The sequence below is a fragment of the Chiloscyllium punctatum genome, chromosome 19 (assembly GCF_047496795.1).
Source record: "Chiloscyllium punctatum isolate Juve2018m chromosome 19, sChiPun1.3, whole genome shotgun sequence".
NCBI classification, from domain to species: Eukaryota; Metazoa; Chordata; class Chondrichthyes; order Orectolobiformes; family Hemiscylliidae; genus Chiloscyllium; species Chiloscyllium punctatum.
The window spans coordinates 60,801,496-60,816,906 of NC_092757.1; the positions used below are offsets into that span (position 1 = coordinate 60,801,496).

Below are 15,411 nucleotides of genomic sequence, written 5' to 3' on the forward strand. Positions count from 1 at the left end.
GAAACCCTCCATGAAACTCACCAAGACTGACACTTAGTTTATTTGTGTTAAAATTCTGCACGCACTATTCCATGAACTGTGTCTTACCAGAAATTGGTGTTTTTTGTAAATATATTTATTAGCAAAAAAAAACTTCTGTGACTTTATAAAATAACAAAGTTAATGGGCGGCACGGTGGCACAGTGGTTAGCACTGCTGTTTCATAGCGTCTGAGACCCAGGTTCTATTCCCGCCTCAGGCGACTCTCTGTGTGGAGTTTGCACATTCTCCCCGTGTCTGCGTGGGTTTCCTCTGGGTGCTCCGGTTTCCTCCCACAATCCAAAAATGTGCAGGTTAGGTGAATTGGCCATACTAAATTGCCTGTAGTGTTAGGTGAAGGGGTAAATGTAGTCGAATGGGTCTGGGTGGGTTACGCATCAGCAGGTCGGTGTGGATTTGTTGGGCCGAAGGGCCTGTTTCCACACTGTAAGTAATCTAATCTAATAACAAATACCAGTATAATAAAAAACAAATTACAATGCAAATACTGTTTACTAACTACTAACCTACCCTATAATATAAAACAAAACCAAACACTATGCAAAACAACACTAACAAATATGTAAGTGACTTTAAAAAAACACAAGAATGCAAAATAACAATGCTTGGCGCAAAGCTCCCAAACAAAAAACAAAAGCGTTTTATATATTCCTGCATTAACTCAATAGACCCCCTCTGGGGCCCAGGGTTCAGCAAATCTAACCATCCTGGTTAAAAGAAAGCTCTAGTTAAGATAGCAGACAAATCTTAGTCCAAATAACTCAAAAAGGGCTGCCATGTCTTATAAAAAAGGTCTGTTGTGTGGTGCACCACATTTGAGAAAATAATCCAAGGGAATGTGCTCCATAATTAATTTCCGCCATGCCAACAAGCTCAGTCGGTTCTCAGACACCTAATTTATCAGAATATTCTTCCGTGCACAGTAAGTAAGAATATTAAATAGTTCCTTCCTATACCCATCTAAAGATAATGAATTCGATAGACCTAGGAGGAGAGATATCAGGTCTACATTAACTTCAGTCCTCAATATCCTCCCTATCTCTCCCGCCACAGCACTCCAATAAACATGGAGTCTGTGGCATGTTTAGCAGCAATGGGTAAGGGTACTTACACTTATTTTACATTTGGGGCACATTGAAGCTGGCCCTTTTTTTAAACTTCACCAGACAGCCCGGTGCCAAATGAATCCTGTGCAGAACGTCTAACTGCTTATCGCATGCCCTATTACAAATTGAGATCTTTCGCACATCCTCCCATATGTCCTCCCACGTTTCAGAAGAGATCTCTCCTCCTAGCTCTTGCTCCCAAGCCTCAAATAACCAGTTAATATCCTGCTATGCCCTACCAGCCAGCAGGTGATAGAGTGCACTAACCGAGAGAGTGCTTGTGGAACATAGCAACAACCTCTCTATATTGAACTTATAGGGCTTAGTGAGAAGCATAGTCTTCTGCATGAAATCCCCAACCTGAAAAAAACAGAAAAGATCTCTGTTGGACAGCCCATGTTTATGGCTCAGTTGCTCAAAAGCATCATAATCTCCCCCTCAAACAAGCCTCCCAAACTGGAAACTCCCGTCATTGACCCTAGTTTGAACTCTGAGTCCATCATCCCTGATTGGAACCCAGCATACCAACTATGGGAGTGAGTGGCGAAGTCTTGGATAAGCAATACTCACTCCGACACATCACCCTCCATGCCCTGACTGTACTAATAACAATGGGCTTCCGGCAGTGGTCCATAACTGTCCTCATCTTATCCATGAACAACAGGTTAATAAGAGGATACTTTGCCTGCGAGGTCTCGATATCCAGCCACATTGATCCTGGATTGCTACCTGTCCAATCATACAAAAATGATAGCATGGAACTCAACTGATACCTCCTGATTTCTGGGAAATCAACTCCTCCCCATCCTTGAGGCAACTGCAATTTAGTAAGTTTGATGAGGGGTCGCCCACAATGCCAGATGAAAGAACTAAACCAACCCATAAGTTTCTGCAGCATTGACCTGGGAAACATTATAGGGAGCATATGCATGGGATAAAGCAAACGAGAAAGGACATTCATCTTAATAAGGGCTATTCGGCCCAACCACAAAATTGGAAGAGCCTCCTATCTCTGGAGATCCCGCCTAATACTGTTGAGCAGGTGAGCAAACTTAGTCCGAAATAACCAAACATAGGGTTTTAAAGATACATAGGTATCGGAAACCCACCCATGACCACTTAAAGAAGAACCTAGGGCCACCTTTAACCTTTGGCACTTCCTTGAGGTTCCCCAAGGCATTGCTTCTGATTTTGCAAAGTTGATTTTATATCCTGAAATAGAATTGATACATTGTATCAAATGGGGTATGGAGGCCATCTGGTCTGATAAAAACAGAAGTACGTCATCTGCATACAGTGTAATCTTGTGTACCCTTGATCTCACTTCCAGAACGGTTATGTGGACATTCTGACAAGTGGCCTCTGCCAGTGGCTCTATCACCAACGTAAACAACAATAGTGAGAAGGGGCAGCTTTGATCACTACCCCTACCAAACCTCAAGTTTCCAGACTTCACCCTGTTGGTGATGACCGCGGCCGGGGGTGGCAATATAAAACCTCCACCCCCCCCAGCAAAAAGAACAACCCAACCCAAACTTCTCCAAGACATAAAAGAGATACAGCCAGTCCACCCAGTCAAATGCTTCCTCTGCATTTAAGGAAATCACCAACCCCTGGATCAATCATTGCTGACATGCGTGGATCATATTCAGCAACCTACTAATATTATTAGAAGACCTACACCCCCCCCTTATAAAACCTGTCTGGTCCACTTTGACAATATAGCGCAACACCTACTCCAATCTCAATGCCAAAATTTTAAACAGAATCTTAAAAGCTGAATTTAATAGAGAGATGGGTCTGTATGAAGCACAATCCTCAGGAACTTTCCCCTTCTTAAGAATGAGGAAAATATTAGCTTCTTTCAAAAATGGTATGAACTCATGCATATAGGAATGATTGTACATTTCCACCATCGGCCCTGACAGAATCCCTATAAACTCCTTGTAAAACTCACTCGGGAGACCATCACGGCCAGGCGCTTTCACACTCTTAAGTTGCCTAACTGCCTCTTGTATTTCCTGAACTGTCAAGTTAAGGAGAGAGGCCTGTTCCAGGATTACTGCCGGGAGTTTCAAACTCTTAAAATAGGCTTCCATCTTGGCTTTCCTATCCTCACAACCTTGTGGCTGATACAATTCAAAACAAAAACTCCGAAAAGCCTCATTAATCCTTTTGGCATTGTATTTAAGGATCGCGGCACTGTCTCTAACTGCAGCGATGGATTGGGAGCACGCATTTTCCTAGTCAGATATGCTAAGTATTTCCCTGGCCTATCTCCATACTCAAACAGCCTTTGTCTATCAAAAGCAAGTTCTTTCTTTTCGGTTTGTGTAAGTTTTGAATTCAAGGCAGGCCGAAGGTTGGTCACCGAAGGCCTCGTAAAATGTGTTGCCTCAGCAGCTTTCAGCCGTGTCTCAAGTAGACTCTGCTGCTCCCCCTTCTGTTGTTTTCAGCTAGCCAACTAGGAAATACCGAATCCTCTAGAAAAGGCCTTAGTGGTCTCCTGTAGCATAGACGGTCTACTAGCTGTGCCTGAGTTGATAGTCAAGAACTCCTGAAACTCTCTCAATAAGTATTCCACAAATTTAGAACCCTAAAGGAGAAAAGGATCCAGATACCAGTGCCGCAACCCTAACCCCTCATTCTTGACCTTAACCTCCACATATACTGCCGCATGATCAGAGACAGCTAAATTCCGAATTTTACAACCCATAATCGAATCCAGAAGGGCTGAGGGACCCAAAAAAAATCAGGCCTCGTGTGACGTTTATGTGGGTTTGAAAAACAGGTGAAGTCCCTGCTGGTAGGGTGAAGGCATCTCCAAATGTCCACCAGCCCCAAATCCTTGTATAAGTCAGCCACCTGCTTGGGCGGCGAAAAAATAGTTAGGGGCCCACTGGGCATCCTGTCGGATCCAAAAGGCAATTCAAATTCCCCCCCTATAATAATGTGTCATATTCCAAAGGCACTCAACTTAGAAAAGATTTTTCTGGATAAGTACACTGTTCCCCTACTTTTAGTAGTAAAGAATGAAAAGAATACCTGATCATAACTGCCCTGTTGTAACTGCAGGTGTTTCCCATTGTCATGATGGGTTTCCTGCAACAGGGCGATATCAGCCCGTTCCCGTTTAAGGCTAGAAAGGACATTTTTTCCTTTTAACAGGCGAATGACTTCCCTTGATGTTCCAGGTGCTTGATTTAACAAAACATTTAGCCATATTCCCTTTCAGAGACCCTTGAACCCCTGGAAGGGAGAACCCAGCTTGCAATGCACTGAGCATAAGTAAATGGAGACTCATAGAGTCGCAGAATTGCATAAACAAAAACTAATCTATCATAACTACAAACAACTATTGATACCAAAAACTACAAAGAAAACTAACTATAAAACCTTGAATGGGAGACACTTCCCCCTGCCCATAGGGGGCACTCATCCTTCCAATCCCTTCTTGCGCAACTCCTTCAGGCCTAGACTGTGTTTCAGCCTTAGGCAAAAAAAAAGTAAATAAACAAGGAGATAATCCTTAATTCAACAAAAGAAGACAAAGTCAGGATAAGCCCTGTGCCCATCCCCGGTACCATGTCACCCCTCTATTTGTGACTAAAAGAGAAAAAGAACAAAAAAAAGGGAAAACAACAAAGGGCACCCACAAAATCTCGCATGATAAAATCAGTTATAAAAAATATAATAGGCACAACATATTCCAAAATCTGTCTTTCTTTAAAAATTATTAGGCAAAGAGAAAAACAGAGGGAAAGGGAAAACACAGGGAAAGAAGGAAAAGAGGACGAACATTAACCTTATTCTTCAGACCAATTGGTCTATTTTAGAGTGTCTACAAAGTTCTTGGCTTTATCTGCCGAGTCAAACGTATAAACTGCATCCTTCTGGCTGAAATGGTGCACCATGGGGTACCTCATGAAGTACTGGATGCCCAGGTTCCTCAGCCTCATTTCAACTTCATCAAAGGACTTCCTCTTTCGAATTACAGAAACCAAGAAATCCTGGAAAAACATGATTTTTGATCCCTTGTGCAGCAGTGTCTATGGATCTTTCTCCAGTGATCTGGAGGCTTCTATCACTCTTTGCTTGTCCCTGTATGTAAGGAAGTGCACTAGGACCAGGCGGGGGTGCTTTACCGGCCCAGACCTGCGCACCACCACCTGATATGCCCTTTCAATGTACAGCTGGCTGGATTCAATTTGAAGGCCCAGGAACTGCTGTAGCCAGCGTTCAAAGAAGCTGACTGGCTGCCCACTTTCTTTACTCTCCGGGAACCCGCCAATCCGAAGATTCGTCCTCCTGACCTCAATTTTCGAGGTTGTCGACCTGATCTCACAAGGCCCGCACTTACTGCTCCAGCACCTGTATCTGTCCAGACAAGGACTTGATTTTCGCTTCCAAGGCCGTAGTTCGACCTTCCACCTCCTCCATCCATTTCCCGAGGCCCTGGAGCTTCCATTCATGATTCTGCAGCATGAATGCAATATGTTGGGACTTGGGCATGGATCTCCTCAATTGCGGCCTCAACCTTTGTGGTCTCACTATAGTCACCACCAATTCATGTGAGTCCATCAGGTCCCCCAGGGGTTCAGGAGAGGCCACTACAGCGGCCTCTGGTGTACCTGGTGCTATAGGGGAATGTCCTCTCTGCTGCTGTTTTTCACTCCTTTTCCTGTTGGCATCCTTCTCACTCCAAATTGTCAATTAAATTAACAATTCCTCCATGTAAATTAACCAGGGATAGTAAAAAACATCAATATGCCTTGGCTGTTCGGCAGAGCTGTCCATGGAAGTTCTTCTGGATTGCCGCCACCTTGCTGAGTCAGAAATCGGTGTTATTTTTGACACACTTCATGAAGGATTTCACTCTAGGAGATCCAGTGAGTTTTTTTGTGCTATTGTCTCAAACTCACCTCATTACTTGTACACCAACTGAGAATATATTGTATTCTTCCCCTTACTCACAACATATTGCAGGTATCAGTGGAATCAGCATAATGTCGCTATCAAAGAAGCCAGTTCCACAAGACATTTACTTGTCTACCATGGATGAAGAAACAACAGACTCCTTCGAGGCAGCACCAGCAACAGTACCTTGTACCTTGTGGGGGGCACGGTGGCACAGTGGCACAATGGTTAGCACTGCTGCCTCACAGCGCCTGAGAACCGGGTTCAATCCCCGCCTCAGGCGACTGACTGTGTGGAGTTTGCACATTCTCCCCGTGTCTGTGTGGGTTTCCTCTGGGTGCTCCAGTTTCCTCCCACAGTCCAAAAATGTGCAGGTCAGGTGAATTGGCCGTGCTAAATTGCACATAGTGTTAGGTGCAGGGTAAATATAGGGGAATGGGTGTGGGTGGGTGCGCTTCGGCGGGTCGGTGTGGACTTGTTGGGCCGAAGGGCCTGTTTCCACGCTGTAAGTAATCTAATCTAATCTACCCTGCAGCAGCCCACATACTGATACCTGTGTGGGCATTTTAGCTAGATTAAAATTGAAACTATCTGCTGGTTGTCAGCTCATTACAAACACTCTATAGCTAGTCAAGGGAGAAACAACCCCGCGCCACTGGCATTTGGAAGATTGCCAGAGATCAAGACCTGCTCATTCCCAGGCAGAAGCGAACCCTATGGTGTCAGCAATTAAGATCTTTGTTAAAATGCAAAAGCAGGCACAGAAGCAATCTACAGGCTTTTCTATAGCATTGGGACAACTGACACAAAGGTTGCAGGACTGCACCAATGCTGTTTGCACCATATTACCTCTAGCATGAGAACATCTGGCTGGTGAAAGCGGGTACTGCAGATACTGGAGATGAGAGTCAAGATTTAGAGTAGTGCTGGAAAAGCACTGCAGGTCATGCAGCATCTGAGGAGCAAGAAAATCGTCATTTCGGGAAAAGCCCTTCATCAGGACCCCGAGACTCCCAACCTCATTCCTGATGAAGGGCTTTTGCCTGAAATGTCAATTTTCCTGCTCCTCGGATGCTTCCTGACCTGCTGTGCTTTTCCAACACTACTCTAATCTTAACATCGGGCTAGCTGCATGGCTAAGTTGTCAGTTGTCATGATGAGCTAGGTCCAGCATGTTCAGGGTCTGCTGGATAAACATAGGCCTCTAGCCAATGGAGGCAATAGTGGGATGATGGATCTTGACCTCACTCCTGGTGCTTCTTTCTCATAAGGAGACACAGTGACACCAGTGGGTACCCAGTCTGAGGAGGAACAACATGCAAGCCTGCCTGGAAGTCTACCACCCTCAGACTTGTGAAAGTTTAAGACGAGGAGAATGCACCTACCTCTGGGCCACTTGGACACATACAGCCAGGGATTGTCCAATCAAAACTCCAAGTCCAATAGGCTCTATTTTAGAGACAATAGGTGCAGGAGTAGGCCATTCTGCCCTTCGAGCCAGCACCACCATTCATTATGATCATGGTTGATCATCCTCAATCAATATCCTGTTTATGGCTTATCCCCATATTCCTTGATTCCACTATCCTTAAGAGCTCTATCCAACTCTTTCTTGAAAGTATCCAGAGACTTGGCCTCCACAGCCTTCTGGGGCAGAGCATTCCACACACCCACCACTCTCTGGGTGAAGAAGTTTCTCCTCCACTCTGTTGTAAATGGCCTACCTTTATTTTTAAACTGTGTCCTCTGGTTTGGGACTCACCCATCAGCGGAAACATGCTTCCTACACAAACATCTTACATCAGCTGCAGATCTTAGCAATTTACAAGTGGTTGGCAAAGAAAGATGACTCCTTCTGAGGGCACAAAGGTGACATTTAATTGTACATACATTATCACATTTGTTAATAAATGTTTATTTTTCATCATCAGGTATGTCCAGTTGCAACCACAGGACTGAAGGTGCACAGCCTAGTCTTCATTGGCGCTACAAAATATTATATAGTCCAAGCTGTGAAGTAAACAACTTCTGCACCATTTGCAGGCTAGAGGAACTTGGAAGATGATTGCACCTCTGGTAACTATGGTGATTGTTTACAGGCTGCAAAATATGGCTTGTCCATCACAGCCATAAATGGGATTGATACCTTTTGCTGCATGATGTGGACAAAAATGCGTGGGGCCAGGATTTGTAGTTCATACAGTAAGTTACTGCCTACAGTTCACATACAGCATGTAATGCTCATGGGTGCCTTTCATTTGTACTGTATGATGCTCCTGCTCTTTGAAGGCCACACATCACTTGAAAGTGAAGCCTTTTCCTAACAGAAGGAAACATGATGGAAAGAAACATTTTCGGGCCAGTTTTTGCGATGGAAAGAAACATTGGTTGTTCCTCATGCAGCAAGTCTCAGGCTCAGCATCTTACCCATGATGAAACCCTAAATGTATACATTTGCTTCTTAGTAGCCCTCTTTATCAGCTCCATCAGCTTGAAGCCTATCTTCCCATCTAACTCATCATTTAAATCTGCTCATTCCCACTTTACCTACACTCTTCCCTCATCCCAACAGCTCTAGGCAGATTGAGTCAATATGCTTGACATAGTAGCTTACGATTCCCATATTGAAACTGGGATATTTCCAACTTTCAATAACCTGCTTCAATTCTTTCCCATTAGTTTTCTACCACATGTCCCTTTTCAAATTGTTATACCCTCTGCATCCCAGCATGTTGCCACCAATCCCCAAAATTGAGTTCTCTCCCATTACACCTGATAATACCCCACCCCTTTGACCTCGAATTGACAGAACTCCAAGACTGACCATGGCTCACATCTTTCATCTACTTAGATAGATAACCCAAATGATAAGTGACCACACATGACTGATCTCAACACACCGGACTGCTTATACTGGGCTAACTGCAACCCACACCCTGACCAGCAGAGCTAAGGGTGCCCTGATCCTGGTGATTCTAAACAGAGAGTGACCACAGAATCCTTACAGTGTGGAAAGAGGCCATTCAACCCATCAAGTCTTCACTGACCCTTCAAAGAGCATCGCACCAGACCCTTACCCTATTCCCATAACCTCCCATTTACCATGGCTAATCCATCTAGTCTATACATCCTTGGACACTACAGATAACTTACAATGGCTAATCCAACTAACCTGCACATCTTTGGATTGTGAAAGGAAACCAGAGCATCTGTCAGAAACCATGTAGACATGGTGAGAACATGGAGACACCACACAGGCAGTCACCTGAGGCTGTAATCAAATCCAGGTCCCTGGAGCTGTGAACTATCATGCCACCCTTGCTCAAGGGCCTGGGTTGATATTTGGGTTGTTCTTGATTTACTGTGCCAGGATCCCCTGACTGAAGAGTGTTACCCTTGACTTGACTGATGACTACTCTACTTGGTTATGAGATATGGATATTTGCTTGATTTATATGCAGTGTGTTTGCCATATATGCAGTTGGCATATGGTGCAGATATGCGATTGACATACCATAGTGATGCACAATAACCACCCCCTTGACTGATCACTGATAGCAAGCATGACAAGCTGCCTCATTTTGTAAAACATCAAAAGGTAATCCAGGCCCTCTCCCATGCAGCAAATGCCTTTGCTTTGCCCGGCCTCATGTCCTCTCCCATCCTTTGACCTGATTGAAATGCCCATGGCCAAACATTTCTTCTCTTCTCTTGATTCCCATCAGGTGCTCAATAAGGCACAGTGTCACAGCACTCTTTCACAATGAAATTTTCTGCTTGAATGTTGTTAAAATTTTGATAAATTATTCAAGATAAAGTTTTCCAGTATGTTTCCAAAGTTCTCTTTACAACTCCCAAGAAACAATGATCATTTAACATCCCTTTAAGTAATGCTTGAAATTATAACAAATTTACTCCAAAACAGCTCAGTACCATTTGGAATAAATCAGTTTTTCTTCCCTCGACACTACCACTTGCATAGCAAGAGTGATTTTTTTTGTGAATGCTCTGATTCAGTGAAGATACCATGTGCAAAAATTTTATTCAATATTTCCACTACCAGGAAAGGACCCATGTGGATAATGAACCAGTAATAAGCAAAGCCCAATAACAAGCAATGTGAAGAACATGAAGGGGGAAGGTAAGGATTAAATCAAAATAGAATTGGAGGGGGAAATCAAGCACTCCATCCGCTGCTGTGCCCTCCTCTCCCTGAAGGCATTCAGAGCACTGGTAGACAGCCCGTACCCTCTCTCCAAGGATACCCGGGCTCAAACGTAAACCGCAGGAGAAGCAGGCAGTCAGCAGAAATGAGCCCCTCCATGGACCAGTTTATAGCCAGCCTGGCCAGTCCCCCAATATGCTTGCACCCCTCTGCACTGGATGCCCTAAGATCAGGAGCATAGGGCTGAAGTGCAACCAAAAAGATCATAACATATTTTTCAGGTAACTAAAAAGGGAGTGCAAATGCCCACAACCAATATAGGAATAGGTTTTAGTTTAAATGCTGGGCATAAAATGTGAGCTGCATCTTAATTGTAATTGAGCAGTCAAATACAAGAAACATAGAAACTAGGAACAGTTGCAGACCATTGGCCCTTTGAGCCTGCTTTGTCATTCAATAGGATCATGGCTGTTCATCCAATTCAGGATCCCATTCCCATTTTCTCACATATTCTTTGATCCCTCTAGTGCTAAGAATTAGATTTAACATCTTCTTATATACTTTTAAGTTTATAAACTAACTATTCAACAAGCCTCTAGTTGGCCTTTCTGAGCACTGTTTTAAGCTTCTTCAAAAGGGTGATATATTGTGCTAAACGTGAACTAACCCAGTGTTTCAGCTTAAGACATCCATTTTGGCACCTTTCCACCTCTTTAATATCTAAAGTATTTAGTTAGAATTGTCCTATTATATATTACTGTTCAAAAAATATTCTACATATAGTAACTATTTAGCAGACTAAACTATCAGATGATCTGATGAGTGTATAATAAAAAGCAAACAAACGTACAAAGTGAACAGTAAAACATTTTATAATATGCTGTTAATTACACAGAAATAAATTAAATACTGTACAATATGTCAATAAATTGATTCTAAAATTGATATACATCTGACATATACATTTTATATTAAATAGATGATGAATGTAAAATAGGCCATCACATAAAAACAATACAACTTTTTAAGCAGAAATTAAAAGGTTAATACATAACCTAGATAGTTCTGTTTTTCTTCATACTTTTTATGGTATACAGAAAAGCAATTATCTAGTTTTGCAGTTATACTTTTCACGCCTATGTACTGCCTGGTCGAACTGAGAGAAGACAATGTTGGAAAGCAAAACATTTAATTGCTTGCTCCCATTGATATTTAGAAATAAATTTAACCATATGTGGCAGTCAGCAGAAAAAGTAAAAGCTCATGCTAGAAATGTGGAAAATATAACCAAATATCTATGGTCAAGAGGTGGACTTTCCCTGTAACCAGCTTTTTTAAAAAATATAATACAGCCTTAGAATATTAGTAAGTTATGAAAAAATCCACTGCTTCTTAATTTCAAGCTTCTCAATGCAACCAGAACTCTTGTATATGAAATGTCATTACATGATAATGATGTTGCAGCTGAGAAAGTATCCAGCTGTGTAATACTGTAAAATCATTTGACTCGAAAAATTTCACAGCTTTTAAAACTCACAGCTATAAATATTAGTATGTGAAAGTTCCATACTCCTCCATATATTACTTTATACAATCAAAATATATTCATAGCATTGAAGTTACTTTTAGCAACAAATCTTGCTATGTAATAAAACTGGCAGGCAGGATAAATTCACCGCAGTTTGCAAATGGAACATATTCTTGTAACAATATTAATGGAAAAATTATACTTTACTTAATGATGTCATTTTCAATTAATATTTTTACTTTTTGCTTTTAAAGTTTTATATTATTCCATGTAAGGTCAAGCAAAATATAAATCTACTTCCAAGGTGAGAAGTGCTTTACTTGTAGGTTCTGCTAATGCTGCTCTATTTCCATTTGATTGGCTGTTTCACAAGTGACAAAGTTTGATTCTCTTGTGATTATGTAATTACATTTTATTACAAATTTCTGAGAATGCAAGATAAATAAGTACTCTTAATGTAGTTCTGGCATAACTAAATGCAGTACACATTGCAGTGACAATGCAGTCAGAAGAGAAGGGCAGGTATATTTGACTCATTTCTCATACTTCTAATATGGTCTATGGGAAATAATCCAATAAGTACTCTAGTTGAGATTACATTTATGCTTACTGCTGCATTTAAATGGCATCAATTCATATTTAAGATACTTTTCATTCTTTATACAAAGTTATTTAATCTGATGAAGAAGTACAGGAAGCTGTTATTTTACATTAATAATAGAATGTTGTGCACAGATCAAATTCTCAGTTTCAAGCTACACACTATTTGACTAAAATGCAGGATTGAGAAAGCTGGATACTTACTATAGAAGTCAGACATTGTTTTTCAATTTAAACTACAAAGAATAATTCAATTAATGTATTATTAACATGTGGTGTTTGAAGCCTTTAAGTATAATTTCAGCTCTGTTTAACAGTTCTTTCAAATATTAGCTTAAATGCAACTTATAAAGTTTCTAAAATAATGCAAGAAACTAAATCATAAATCATAAAGCAGAATATTAAATGCTCATAAAATAATATAGTAAGTATGACATTCAGGCAATATGAAGTAACCAAATGACTAAGGTGAGAGTTGGGGAGAATGATTGGTTTCTGTCTCCCAAACACACATATCCTCTTCCTTTTGAAAGTGATCCTGGTTACATGCCACATCTACTAGAAGATGAAGATCTAGAAAAAGAAAACTATTATTAAATTGTTTAGAAGTGTCAAGATGTATGCTCATTGTAGCAATACTTATACTTATTTATTTGCATTAAGTTTACAAAAAATCACATTGGTTTACATATTGCCAAAGATGTAATTTTTACTTGCATCAAATTTTGACAATTCTACACTGATATAAGTTTGATCTCAGAATTGTTGGGATTGGGAACAGTTGAGTGGGATATGTTGGCGTGTGGGGGTTATGTTGGGTTGTGTCCAGCAGGGAGGTGGCTCACAGAAAATATAGGCGATAACTTTGTAAAAATTGATTTAGAAAGTATTCCTTGATACGCTTACAAGTGCTAACTATGAAGTTTGATTAGCACAGCTGAAAAGCTGAACACAAAATATAAGCATTTATATCATAGTCTGAATCTACCACCAGTAAGTAACCCAATCATAAATTACTGAAGATGAACTTTAGAAAATATACAAAATGATTTTCCAATTACAGTGGAGTAGTACAACAGTCAACTTCTTAGCAAATTTAAATGAAAAAAAAACCCAGTGTAAACAGTCACTTGGCAATGGAGAACTAAAGTATGGTTGAAAAAAGACATTTTGTCAGATGACATTGGATACATAATATTGAGTGCAAAGAATTATGCTGAAAACCAATGTGGGATTGTCAGTTGGACTGTTAATATGCAGGTTCTCCTCTTTGCAGGTAGCAAGACACTGCACATACACTGCACCTCTTTCAATGTAACAAAACAGATGATAGCCATTTCTTAGTTAATTTCTCAGGGCAATGCCATGACTGATTAGAATCAAATGGTCTTGTTTAAAATTTAACAAAGCTTGGGAGTTAATTGCTGGTCATCATCAGCTGATATTTTCTCAATCAGAGTTGATTTGGAATCAATCAACACTCCCCACTCATACAGTGGTAGTGTTATTTTTCCCTTCAGTTTGATATTTCTTGTGAATTGGCCTGATAATTTCTAGATGAAAAGCTGAGACAAAATTTGCCTCTTTTCAGCAGTAGTTTATTTTAATAAAATATACACAATCCTTATGTACACAACGAGCTGAGGGGACATTGAGTTAGCCCAGTTTGGTTATCAGTTCCTTAGCTTTGGCCTTCTCCAGACTTTGCAATCCAAGCCACAGTTTTGGGACCCACAATTCCACTGCCCCAATGATACAGATCTCATCAAAATATATGTTGCAGTTTGTCTGGATGGTTTCAATCAGTTTGGCCATTGCTCCATTTTCCTCATGGTTGATCTAAGCCAGGCCAAGGCAAGTGGCAGTTTTTAAAAGCCCGAGACATTGCCTTTGACAATGCTATAAGGAACTTTCATCTTCCAGCAGACAGTATGCAGAAACAATGGAATCAATATCTTGTGCAACAATCACCAGTGAAGCTTTCTTACTCTCAACTGGAGTCTTGATGGTATTCCCATCTGTTTGGAGAATTGCTGGCCTCTTTGGTGGAGAGTCTGCCTTCCAGTTGCCTTACACAGTGCTCAGACATTCCAGCTTAGTCTCAGGCCTGACTTTATGGACTGGCTTGAAGAGCTAGGTGGCTGCCTGCCTGTCCAGGCCTTGAGTGAACTAGTTAATTGTTGGAGGCACCTTGAGACACTTGTACAGAATGGCCTTTTAATGCTGAAGTTGCACATACCAAGGCCATTTCACAAATCGTGTCAGATCCCTCTTGGGTTGAATATCCTGACCAATCCCAAAGATTTTGGGCCTCTTCTTGAACAAAGGTTTCATGACCATTTTCATCTCATGTTTCCTTACAATGGAAGAGGGTGGGGAACCTTCTTGTTCTTGGCTTTCTTTCCTTTCTGCATGGCAATAGTTTATTACTGTTCTTGTACCCAAAAGCTTCAGCTTAATTGTTCAAACCTCCTCAAAGACATACAAAAAAGTAAAATTAGCAGAATTTTTAAAATCATCATTAAATCATTTGGGAGAAAAACAATAAATTGATTTACATTGAACAGAATTTGCATTTAAAATTCTGTGATCTCTTCCGCTGATCAAAGCGATTTTGGGTGAATTATAGTGAATAGCCAGTACAATTGAGCGGAAACTGCATGCTGGAATACATATTTCTTCCATACCTACTGTATGTTGGTAAGCTCACAGATCATATCTGATATTCCCATCTCTAAGGTGTGACCTGAACCCAGTTGGATGGAGAAAATGGTCAAGGCTCACAACTTTTCTTGCAGTAGTTTGTTTTTTCTTAGAAAAAAATAAATTACTATAAGAAAAGTTTATTGTAATGTATTAACATCAGTACCATGTTTCCATTTTAAATCAGCATTTCCAAAGAACTTAGAAACTTCAATGCCACACTCCTTTCCTTAAAAAACTCACAATTTAATTCTTACAAGTTCCTAAGAGCTCTATGCCATTCAATGCAGTCACTAATTGTCAAATGCTTCATTCCCCTTGATCATTTGGGCAGCTCACTACTACATTACTGA

General features: G+C 41.0%; 1 pseudogene; it reads right to left on the bottom strand.

The window, feature by feature from the left end:
• Positions 1 to 14,011: 14,011 nt before the first annotated feature.
• Positions 14,012 to 14,769, bottom strand: LOC140491241 (large ribosomal subunit protein eL8 pseudogene; annotated as a pseudogene).
• Positions 14,770 to 15,411: the final 642 nt, after the last annotated feature.